Source organism: Asterias amurensis, chromosome 4 (assembly GCF_032118995.1).
Source record: "Asterias amurensis chromosome 4, ASM3211899v1".
Taxonomy (NCBI): domain Eukaryota; kingdom Metazoa; phylum Echinodermata; class Asteroidea; order Forcipulatida; family Asteriidae; genus Asterias; species Asterias amurensis.
Window position 1 is genome coordinate 12,160,553 of NC_092651.1, and position 12,765 is coordinate 12,173,317.

Below are 12,765 nucleotides of genomic sequence, written 5' to 3' on the forward strand. Positions count from 1 at the left end.
CGGCCATCGGGAACAGGAATGCCAACTGTCTAAAAAGCGAAGGTACACTATCCACGGCCATCGGGAACAGGAATGCCAACTGTCTAAAAAGCGAAGGTACACTATCCACGGCCATCGGGAACAGGAATGCCAACTGTCTAAAAAGCGACGGTACACTATCCACGGCCATCGGGAACAGGAATGCCAACTGTCTAAAAAGCGAAGGTACACTATCCACGGCCATCGGGAACAGGAATGCCAACTGTCTAAAAAGCGACGGTACACTATCCACGGCCATCGGGAACAGGAATGCCAACTGTCTAAGAAGCGTAAGAACACCATCCTAGCCATGCCCTGCCACCATCCTATCCATCCCCTCCCACCATACTAGCCATCCCCTCCCACCATCCTAGCCATCCCCTCCCACCATCCTAGCCATCCCCTCCCACCATCCTAGCCATCCCCTCCCACCATCATAGCCCGGGGGGATAGGGGGGCGGAGCCCCCCTGGGGCGGCGGGGCGGAGCCCCGCAGGATGCGCCCGAAGGGCGCGGCGATTTTTTGGGTCTATTGGTCTCCGGGAAAATTTTTTTGGGGGTTATTTCTATTTTTTTTTTATTTTTCTTTAATTTTCATTTTTATTTTATTTTATTTTATTTTATTTTATGTATGTATATATATAATATATTATTAAATTAAAATTAAATTTTTTAATTAATTTAAAAAGAATTAAGTTTGTTGAATTAGAAGATTATTAAGTTAAGACTCATGAAATAATACGCTTGGTGATGAGAGGAAAATAGTTTAATGTTTAATGTATAACAATATATCAAACACTGTACAACAATTTTGTTAACAAAATTTAAAGTAAAAATTTCAAAGTTAAAGAGAATTTTATACAAGTTACAGAAGTAAATTGATCAACAGTTTTAAATGCAAATATAAAGACAGATTTTCTAGCAAAGATTGACGCAATTGTTCAGCCAAGTTGTACGCTAGTGCAAGTAAAGCTTGACGCAATTTTTAGCTTGGATGCAATTGTTAGCAAAGTCAAACACAATTTCAAGGCAAATTTTCAGCAAAGTTAGACGCCATATTGAGCAAAGATTCTGCAATTTTCAGCAAAGTTTAACGCTAAGTTCTGCACAATTTTGAGCAAAGTTTGAAGATTTTTAAAGCATAGTTCGACGCAAAAATTGAAGCATAGTTCGACGCAATTTTGAGCAAAGTCAAATACCATTTCAAGCAAAAATTTTAGCAAAGTTCAAAAATTTTTATAGCAAACTTGGACGCCATTTTGAGCAAAGTTTTCCAAAATTTTTAGCAAAGTTCAAAATTTTCTAAAACAAACTTGGACGCCATTTTTAGCAAAGTTTAACGCTAAGTTCTGCACAATTTTGAGCAAAGTTTGAAGATTTTTAAAGCAAAGTCAGACACCATTTTAAGCAAAGTTCGACGCAATTTTGAGCAGTGAGCAAAGTTTGAACAATTTTAAAGCAAAGCTGGACGCCATTTTGAGCAAAGTTTTAAAGAAAGTTCCGCACAATTTTTAGCAAGGTAAAAAAAAGTTAAGCAAACTTGGACGCCATTTTGAGCAAAGTTTTACACAATTTTTAGCAAAGTCGGACACAATTTCAACCAAAGTTCAACGCAAAGTTATGCACAATTTTTAGCAAAGCTTGATAAAATTTCAAGCAATGTTTCAAACAATTTTTGGCAAAGTTGGATGCAGTTTCGGGCAAAGTTTCTAGCAAAGTTTGACACAATTTGTAGCAAATTTTTCAAAGCAAAGTTGAATGCCATTTTAAGCAAAGTTGAATGCCATTTTGAGCAAAGTTTGAAGCATAATTCTGCATAATTTTTAGCAAAACTTGAACAATTTTTATGCAAATTTAGTTGCCATTTTGAGCAAAGTGTTCTGCAATTTTAAGCAAACTCGGACATCTCAAAAGCAAATTTTGTCGCAAAGTTTGATACAATTTCAAGCTAAGTTTCTAGCAAAGTTTGCAATTTTTTGTAAAACAAAGTTTGATGCAATTTTTAGCAAAGTTGACACAAATTCAAGCAAAGTTAGCGCAGTCTGGTTGAAATTTTTACCAACATAAGTAAATGTTACATTTAATGAAATCTTGATCTTGTGTTTCCCATCTCTTCTACAACCAGATCTTCATGGCTTGACTGGAGGAGGGTGTCGACTCAAACATCAAACTTGCAAATCTGTGTAATAAAATGAGAAAAGAATTAGAAATAAAGCAATCAATCCTTAATCCAATCAACCCTGCCTTAATAATACAATTATTGGCAAAGTATTAAAGCAATTTATAATATAATGCAACAGAATTTTAAGCAGTTTTAACTAAGACGCAGTTTAAGCAGAGTATTACAATATGCAGCAAAGGTAAGGGCAGTTTCAGCCAAAAATTATTGTAATTTGTAGCAAAGTTTCAAGTAATTTAAGCAGAAAATAAATACTTTTTGCAGTAAGAAGTAACAGCAATTTGGACAACCAAAAACAAATGCATTTTGCAGCAGTGTAAAGCAATTTCAACCAAAAGAAATAAATGCAATTTGCAGCAAAGTTTTTAACAATTTCAAACAAATATTAATGCAATTTGCATCAAAGTTTAAAGCAAAGTTTTTGACAATTTCAAACAAATATAAATGCAATTTGCGTCAAAGTTTAAAGCAATTTCATGCAATGTGTAGCATTCAATCAAATAGTAAAAATACAAGTTGCGACAAGTTTCCAGCAATTCCAACCAAACATGAATGCAATTTGCAGCAAAGTTTAAGAAGTTTCAACCACATATAAACGCAATATGCAGCCAAGTTTAAGCAATTTCAACCAAATATAAATGCAATTGGCAGCCATGTTTAGAGCAATTCCAATCAAATAAACATGCAATTTGGGCTGTAATATAAGTAGATAATATACGTACAATGTTCTTGGGGGTATCGGTTGGCTGTATGTGTCAGAGAACCCTAGGCAGACATCACATCGATGACATGTTACAGCACAGCCATCGTGGGGCCATCAAGCTGAAATTGAACCAGAACATACATGGTGAATGTCATTTCAAACGAATACATTGGTTGGAAAATATTGTACAGTGAGTGCAGGCATGAATAGAGAAACTTGTACATTGGATGATGCAGAAAAATACATAGTGAATGTCATTGCAAGTAACATGTTATAAATGCAGGCGATTTCAACATTTATGGAATTTTCAGTAAAGTTAAAGCTATTTCAATGAAGTATAAAAGCATTTTGCTATGTAATGTAGAAAGAAATGTACGTACAATGTTGTAATAGGCTGCATGCATCAGAGAACCCAAGGTAGACATCAAACCACATCTTATCGCTTAGACAGGCCATCAAACTGAAATGAAACCAGAACATACATGATTTATCATTGCAAACAAATAACAAGAAATGCCAAGTTTAAAGTAATTTGTAGCGAAGCTAAAGCACTTTCAACCAAGTATACATGCAGTGTGTCGCAAAGTTAAGGCAATTTCATTCAAACCTTACTGCAATTTTTCGCAAATTTTAAAGCAACTTCAACCAAATGTATGAGGAATTTGTCACAAAGTTAAATCAATTTCAACCAGACATTAATGCATTGGTAGTAAAGTTAAATCTATTTCAATCAAACACTAATGCATTGTGTAGTAAAGTTAAATCAATTTCATCAAGTATAAATGCATTTTGATATGGTAATGCAGAAAGAAATATACGTACAATGTTCTTGCAGGTTGTGATAGGCTGCATGCATCAGAGAACACAAGGTAGACATCAAATACAGCTTAGACACGCCATCCAACTGAAATGAAACCAGAACATACATGATTTATCATTGCAAACAAATAACAAGAAATGCTAAGTTTAAAGTAATTTGTAGCGAGGCTAAAGCACTTTCACCAAGTATACATGCAGTGTGTCGCAAAGTTAAGGCAATTTCATTCAAACCTTACTGCAATTTGTCGCAAATTTTAAAGCAACTTCAACCAAATGTATGAGGAATTTGTCACAAAGTTAAATCAATTTCAACCAGACATTAATGCATTGTGTAGTAAAGTTAAATCAATTTCATCAAGTATACATGCATTTTGATATGGTAATGTAGAAAGAAATATACGTACAATGTTCCTGCAGGTTGTGATAGGCTGCATGCATCAGAGAACCCCAGGTTCAAATAACATCTTACAACTCGGACATCGTCTGGCCGTCAAACTGAAATTAAACCATAAAATACATGATATGTCATTGCAAACAAACCAAAAGTAATGCAAAGTTTGAAGTAATTTGCGGCAGGGTGAAAGCAATTAAAAGAGAAATAATATTGCAATTTGCAGCAAAGCTAAGGCAATTTGTAGCAAAGTTTAAAGCAATTTCAACCAAACATTAATGCAATCTTCCACTAACTTTAAAGCAATTTCAACCAAATATTAATGCATTTTGCCACAATGTTTAAGCAACTTCAACCAAACATTAATGCATTGTGTTGCAAAGTTAAAGCAATTTCAAACAAATGTAAAAGCAATTTGTAGGAATGTAAGAAATATAAAAAAATCCAATGAGCAATTTCAATCAAATATAAATGCAATAGAAATAAAGAAAGAAATGACGTACAATGTTGTAGCAGGTTCTGCATGCATAAGAGAACCCCGGGTAGACATCAAATAACACCTTACAGCACGAACAACTTGGGCAATCGAGCTTAAATTAAACCAGAAAATACATGGTGAATGTAATGTCAATGCAGCAAACTTGAATGCTGTTTTAACAGATACCAAATATAAATGCAATGTGTAGCAAAGCAATTCCAACCAAATATAAATGCAATGAGTAGCAAAGTTAAGGCAATTTCAAACGTGAAATATGAGCAAAATAAAGCTATTCCGAATAAAAATAAATGCAATGTGTAGCAAAGCAATTTTGACCACATTTAAACGCAATGTGTAGCAAAGCAATTTCAACCCAATTTAAACACAATGTGTTGCAAAGTTAAGGCAATTTCAAACATCCAATTTGCAGCAAAATAAAGCAATTCCGAACAAATATAAATGCAATGTGTAGCAAAGCAATTTTGACCACATTTAAACGCAATGTGTAGCAAAGCAATTTCAACCCAATTTAAACACAATGTGTTGCAAAGTTAAGGCAATTTCAAACATCCAATTTGCAGCAAAATAAAGCAATTCCGAACAAATATAAATGCAATGTGTAGCAAAGCAATTTCAACCCAATTTAAACACAATGTGTTGCAAAGTTTAGGCAATTTCAAACATCCAATTTGCAGCAAAATAAAGCAATTCCGAATAAAAATAAATGCAATGTGTAGCAAAGCAGTTTTAACCACATTTAAACGCAAAGTGTTGCAAAGTTAAGGCAATTTCAAACATGCAATTTGCAGCAAAATAAAGCAAAAAATTCCGAACAAATATAAATGCAATGTATAGCAAAGCAATTTCAACCAAATTTAAACGCAATGTGTTGCAAAGTTAAGGCAATTTTAAACATGCAATTTGCAGCAAAATAAAGCAAAAAATTCCGAACAAATATAAATGCAATGTATAGCAAAGCAATTTCAACCAAATTTAAACGCAATGTGTTGCAAAGTTAAGGCAATTTCAAACATCCAATTTGCAGCAAAATAAAGCCATTCAGAACCAATATAAATGCAATGTGTAGCAAAGAAACTTCAACCAAATTTAAACGCAATGTGCTGCAATGTTAAGGAAATTTCAAACATGCAATTTGCAGCAAAATAAAGCAATTCCGAACAAATATAAACTTCAACCAAATTTAAACGCAATGTGTTGCACAGTTAAGGCATTTCAAACATGCAATTATCAGCAAAACAAAGCAATTCTGAACAAATATAAATGCAATGTGTAGCAAAGCAATTTCAAACAAATTTAAACGCAATGTGTTGCAAAGTTAAAGCAATTTCAAACACGCAATTTGGAGCAAAGTAAATTCACAACAAATATAAATGCAATGTGTAGCAAAACAATTTTAAACATGTAATATGAGCAAAATAAAGCAATTCCGAATAAATATAAATGCAGAGTATAGCAAAGCAAATTCAACCAAATTTAAACGCAATGTGTTGCAAAGTTAAGGCAGTTTGAATTATGCAATTTGCAGCAAAATTAAGCAATTCCAACCAATGCAATGTGTAGCAAAGTTAAGGCAATTTGATTCAAATAAAGCTATTCCGAACAAATATAAATGCAATTGTGTAGCAAAGCAATTTCAACCAAATTTAAACGCAATGTGTAGCAAAGCTAAGGCAATTATTTATTCACATAATATAAACGCAATGTGTAGGAAAGTCAAGGCAGTTTGAGCAACTAAATATAAATGCAATTGACAAAAATCTTAAGCAATTTCAACCAACAATAAATGCAATGTGTAGCAAAGCAAAGGCAATTTGAACTAAATATAAATGCAATCGCCAACAATGTTAAAGAAAATTCAAGCAAGATACAATAGAATTAACACGAGAGGAGATGCACTTACATGTTATAGCTGGGGTTGAATGGTACAGACTTTGTCATCCAAATACCCAAAGGTCGACATCAACATCGGGCTACCATGAGCCCATCAGGATCAGCTCCACCAGCAACCAGCAACAAAACAGGAATGAAGGCTGCCAGTCGCAAGACCAGGTTTTATACCCCTCAGCTCACGGTCCAAAGCCCTCATCAACAAAAGCAAACCAATTCAGAAAGTGGTTTAGCCAATCAGAAGTTGCGTCTAGACACCCCGATATCTGTAACACAACAATGAATCAGTTAACTTCTCTACAATCCAGTCTATTTTGGGAGCTACTTCAATAGGAGTAAAGTCGTTAAATGTCACCCGAGCGCCAGCCCTATTCAACACATAATTCTTCTCCCAGCGGTAAACGCAGATAGCTGATTTTAATGACTAAGAACTTTGTCACATGGTATTGCTGAATTATTCAGTAGCATCCTTAAGCTGTTTTTCTTCAAACTGGTTGGTTAAAATTGGTAAGATGTCGGACCAATGAGCGGCACCCCGGGAATTATTTCGCGGATAATTTTAAGTTCGTGAATAAATTAAAGTTCTCAGGGATTGCAGTGCGCCCGCGAGTCTCGCTGATTATCGTAACACCAAAATTATAAATTGGATTGCAAAGACGACGCTTGAATTATGCAAGTAAGGGTCTAACTTTAAACTAAATAATATATAAATCAAATTCTCAACTTGAACACCCTAAATTGTGATCAATGAAGCATAACGAACTTTCGGTAAAACAATGAGCTCCTCCCCGCAGAGGGCGCTATTTTTGTAAAAATCTAAAACAAACAATTTTACGTCACGCTATGGCGGGCAACGTATTTTTGTTTACGCTGCAGCGAGGGTTTTTGGACGGACTGCTATTTCGCCCGGGCGCTGATCCTATTTCGCCTGGGTTAAATATTTGTTCGCCGGGGCTGAGTATTATTTCGTCTGGGCTGAATATTGTTTCGTCTGGGCTGAATATTATTTTTCCGGTGCTGAGTATTATTTCGTCTGGGCTGAATATTATTTCGTCTGGGCTGAATATTATTTTGCCGGTGCTGAATACTATTTCGTCTGGGCTGAATATTATTTCGTCTAGGCTGAATATTATTTCGTCTGGGCTGAATATTATTTCGCCGGGGCTGAATATTATTTCGTATGGCCTGAATATTATTTCGCCAGGGCTGAATATTATTTTGCCTGGGCTGAATATTTTTTCGTTTGGGCTGAATATTATTTCGCCGGAGCTGAATATGATTTCGCCTGGGCTGAATACTATTATTTTTCTTGGGGATTATTATTTCGCCCGGGCAAATAAATACTTCGCGTGGTGATTTCTATTCCACAGACCCGAGACAGTAGGCCTATGCACGGTATCGTGTACATTATTTGTACAAATGAATCGGCGGCAGTTTTTGATTAAGTTTTATTTCCAGCCTGGGTTTGTTTTTAGTCGGACAGAGATCATTTTATGCCTAGATTTGAGACATGGAATAGTAATCAGTGAAAGACATCTTCGCTGGCTTTGAAACAAGTGTGGCTTTATTACAGAAGGGTGGGGGATTTTTTTTTCTGCACTGCGAATGATAACTGTTATGGTGCTTTTCAATGAGGATTTGTTTCCTTTTTGTTTTCTTCAAAATCGATTCATAAGAGAGAATCCTTCAGAAAGTAATCGGGGAAATGTTTGAGGGTGGCAATTTTTGTTGTAAAAAAAAATAAAATTGCGGCGGGCAATTCAAGTTCAACTAGACTGGCGTTACGTGTTATGTAAGTGTTACGTCATATGATCAGCCACAAACACAACGTGCAGTAGGTCAAACCATGGTCAAACGTTGTCATCAAAGGACTTACCGCCGACCGTAGTAAAGTATGTTATACATTGAATGTTATACATTGTACCAACTTGCTCCAAAGACTACGAGGTCACACTTGGCTAGGTTTGTTTACAAAAATAGCGCCCTCATGCAACGACCCCAAACACAAACTTTGGATATACATATTGATAATAAACATAGCATTTATAAAAACACAGATAATTGACACATAATGCGCTATAGTGTAGTGTAACAAACCATCTAAGCTTTGTACAATAACTAATCTACATTTGTAATTATATTGTCCCTAGATGGAAGGACAATCTAAAACAACTTTTAGGAGTTTTAAAAGGCACCTGATCGACTGGAATTATGATATTGATGCTAAATTAAGCCTGGACAAAAGAGGGGGGGCAACACTGGTTTCTGGTATTAAACTGTTTCTGTTGATGAAAGTGAAGAATATTTTTTACATATCTACACTGTAGATTCGTTATGAATCTTCAATCAATTGAAGTTTTGTTACAAACTGAAAGTGATAGTTCAACTTGAAAATGGCTGTCTTTCCAAATTGAAAGACAACATGATGGGCAAAACATAGCTGAAAACGTTTTATAACTATTACACATTTTCCAGTTAAAATTTTTACTTTATTAGAAACATTGGGTACGAGTTGACTTGGGTATAAACTGACTTGGGTTTGAGTTGACTTGGGCAGAGTTGACTTGGGTTTGAGTTGACTATGGTAGGAGTTGACTTGGGTATGAGTTGACTTGGGTAGGAGTCGACTTGGGTATGAGTTGACTTGGATATGACTTGGGTATGAGTTGACTTGGGTAGGAGTTGACTTAGGTATGACTTGACTTGGGTAGGAGTTGACCTGGGTAGGAGTTGACTTGGGTATGAGTTGACTTGGGTAGGAGTTGACTTAGGTATGACTTGACTTGGGTAGGAGTTGACCTGGGTAGGAGTTGACTTGGGTAGGAGTTGACTTGGGTATGAGTTGACTTGGGTATAAGTTATCTTGGGGATGAGTTGACTTTGGTAGGAGTTGACTTGGGCGGCATAAGCTAACTTGGGTAGGAGTTGACTTTGTGGGTATGAGTTGATTTGGGTATGAGTTGACTTGGGTAGGAGTCGACTTGGGTATGAGTTGACTTGGGTAGGAGTTGGCTTGGGTATGAACTGACTTGGGTATGATTTGACTTGGGTGGGAGTTGACTTGGGTAGGAGTTGACTCATGTATGAACTGACTTGGGTTTGAGTTTACTTTGGTAGAAATCGACTTGGGTTTGAGTTGACTTGGGTAGGAATTGACTCATGTATGAGTTGACTTGGGTACGAGTTTACTTTAAACTTTTTTACTTTTAAGTTAAAAATTTTACTTTATTAGAAACATTGGGTACGAGTTGACTTGGGTATAAACTGACTTGGGTTTGAGTTGACTTGGGCAGAGTTGACTTGGGTTTGAGTTGACTATGGTATGAGTTGACTTGGGTATGAGTTGACTTGGGTAATAGTTGACTTGGTATGACTTCACTTGGGTAATAGTTGACTTAGGTATGAGTTGACTTAGGTATGAGTTGACTTGGGAAAGAGTTGACTTGGGTAGGAGTTGTATTGGGCATGAGTTGACTTGGGTGGGAGTTTACTTGGATTTGAGTTGACTTGGATATGAGTTGACTTAGGTATGAGTTGACTTAGGTATGAGTTGACTTGGGTAATAGTTGACTTGGTGTGACTTGACTTGGGTAATAGTTGACTTGGGTAGGAGTTGACTTGGGTAGGAGTTGACTTGGGCATGAGTTGACTCTGGTATGAGTTGACTTGGGTATGAGTTGACTTAGGTATGAGTTGACTTGGGTAGGAGTTGACCTGGGTTGGAGTTGACTTGGGTAGGAGTTGACTTGGGTATGAGTCTACAGTGAAGCAAATTCTTTATCAAAAACAACAAATTTGGTGCAGTCACACAGACTTTCTCTTGCATTTCGATAAAGTTGGACATGTGTAAAAGTTAAGATACAACTTCAAGGATGTTTGAGTTCAGTTTCAGTTGTAAAAAGCAAGGCAGTTGCAAGCAGTTTGAGAAATTAAGTTTAATGATAAAACGAAGATGACCACATACCTTGCTAAGTTGCTTGTTTATTGTTTGTTATAGATGTTCTATCCCCTCAGCAGATGCAATCAATATCTGTTAATTAGTTGCTTGCAGACTCCACTGGTTAACCCAGCAGTTTCAAGTCAATGGTTCAAATTATCAGAAGCTGTCTCACCTGGAAAAATATTAAAACATCATTTATAATTAGAATGGTCAAATTATCAGAAGCTGTCTCACCTGGAAAAATATTAAAACATCATTTATAATTAGAATGGTCATTTTTTTTTGGCACATCAAAAATATGAAGATGTTATGTTAAGAAACCTCAGACACATGAACTAAGAGTGTTTGAATTTTTACATGCAAAAACTTTATCCTATCACAAACCTCAAATGCTTTTTTCAAGGAGAATTCGCCAAAATCACAAGAGGGTAAGCCTTGCATTTGACCCCTCTACTCTAAGCTACTGAATAAATACTGACTTTATCAAAACACAAACCTTAAATGCTTGTTTCAAAGAGAATTCATCAAAATCACAGGAGGGTAAGCCTTGCATTTGACCCCTATACTCAACGCTACTCAATAAATACTGACTTTATCCAAACACAAACCTCAAATGCTTGTTTCATGAAGAGTTTAGCCAAACATCACAAGGAGTAAGCCTTGGGTTGACTTGGGTAAGTTGACTTGGGTATGAGTTGACTTGGGAATGAGTTGACTTGGGTATGAGTTGACTTGGGTTGGAGTTGACTTGGGTATAAGTTGACTTGGGAATGAGTTGACTTGGGTATGAGTTCACTTGGGTATGAGTTGACTTGGTGGGTACCAGTTGACTTGGGTATGACTTGGGTATGAGTTGACTTGGGTATGAGTTGATTTGGGTATTATTTGGCTTGGGTATGAGTTGACTTGTGTATGAGTTGACTTGGGTGTTGTTTTGCTTGGGTAGGGGTGGACTTGGGAATGAGTTGCATTAGGTATGAGTTGACTTGGGTATGACTTATGTATGAGTTGACTTGGATATGAGTTGACCTGGGTATGACTTGACTTTGGGTATGGGTGGACTTGGTTTTGAGTTGACATGGGTATGAGTTGACTTGGGTATGAGTTGACTATGGTAGGAGTTTACTTGGGTATGAGTTGACTATGGTAGGAGTTGACTTGGGCATGAGTTGACTTGGGCATAAGTTTACTTGGGTATAAGTTGACTTGGGTATGAGTTGACTTGGGTAGGAGTTGACTGTGTTAGGAGTTGACTGTGTTAGGAGTTAACTTGGGTAGGAGTTTACAGAGAAGCCAACTCTTCATCAAAATCAAGATTTGGTACTGTCACACAGACTTTCTCCTGCATTTGAATTAAGATGGACACATGACTCCAAGGGTGTTTGGGTGCAATTTCAGATGTTACAGACAAGGCAGTTGCAGGCAGTTTGAGAAATTAAGTTTTAATGATAAAACGAAGATGATCACATACCTTACTAAGTTGCTTGTTTTTGGTTTGTTAAAGATGTTCTATCCCCTCAGGAGGTGAAATCAATATCTATTATTTAGTTGCTTGCAGAGTCCACTGGTTTACCAAGCAGTTTCAAGTCAATGGTTCAAATTATTTGAAGCTGTCTTATCTGCCAAAAAAAACCCACAACATTTACAATTAGAATGGTGATTTGTTTTCTGGTACATCCAAGGTATGAAGATGTTATATTAAGAAAACTCAGACACATGAATTCAGAATGTTTGAATTGGAAATCATTTTTACCTGCAAAAACTTTATCCAAACACAAACCTCAAATGCTTGTTTCAAGGAGAATTCACCAAAACTAAAAGTGTAAGCCTTGCATTTGACCCCTCTACTCTACGCTACTGAATAAATACTGACTTTATCTAACCTCAAATCATTGTTTCAAAGAGAACTCATTAAAACCACAAGGGGGTAAGCCTTGCATTTGACCCCTCTACTCTACGCTACTGAATAAATACTGACTTTATCCAACCTCAAATCATTGTTTCAAAGAGAACTCATTAAAACCACAAGGGGGTAAGCCTTGCATTTGATCCATCTACTCAACGCTACTGAATAAATACTGACTTTATCCAACCTCAAATCAATGTTCAACGAAAACTCATTAAAGTCACAAGAGGGTAAGCCTTGCATTAGATCCCTCTACTCCACACTACTGAATAAATACTGACTTCGTCCTAACACAAACCTCAAATGATTATTTCAAGAAGAATTTAGCCGAACATAACAAGGAGTAAGCCTTGGGTTGACTTGGGTAAGTTGACTTGGGTATGAGTTGACTTGGGTATGAGTTGACTTGGGTATGAGTTGACTT

The 12,765-nt window shown here is 36.4% G+C and overlaps 1 protein-coding gene across 3 annotated transcripts in view; it reads right to left on the reverse strand.

Annotated features, from left to right (window-relative positions):
- Positions 1-721: 721 nt before the first annotated feature.
- Positions 722-12,765, reverse strand: part of LOC139936757 (cyclic nucleotide-binding domain-containing protein 2-like) — a 174,895-nt gene continuing 162,851 nt past the window's right edge. Inside the window, exons 23-31 of one of the 3 annotated variants that reach the window (XR_011786013.1) lie at positions 11,907-12,054; positions 10,460-10,607; positions 6,509-6,761; positions 4,613-4,699; positions 4,123-4,213; positions 3,722-3,803; positions 3,280-3,359; positions 2,919-3,018; positions 722-2,196 (exon numbers count right to left, since the gene is read on the reverse strand). The gene's annotated coding sequence lies outside the window, so the exon portion shown is untranslated. The remainder of the gene's footprint in view (positions 2,197-2,918; positions 3,019-3,279; positions 3,360-3,721; positions 3,804-4,122; positions 4,214-4,612; positions 4,700-6,508; positions 6,762-10,459; positions 10,608-11,906; positions 12,055-12,765) is intronic. The other 2 variants (XR_011786012.1, XR_011786014.1) reach the window with 2 other exon arrangements.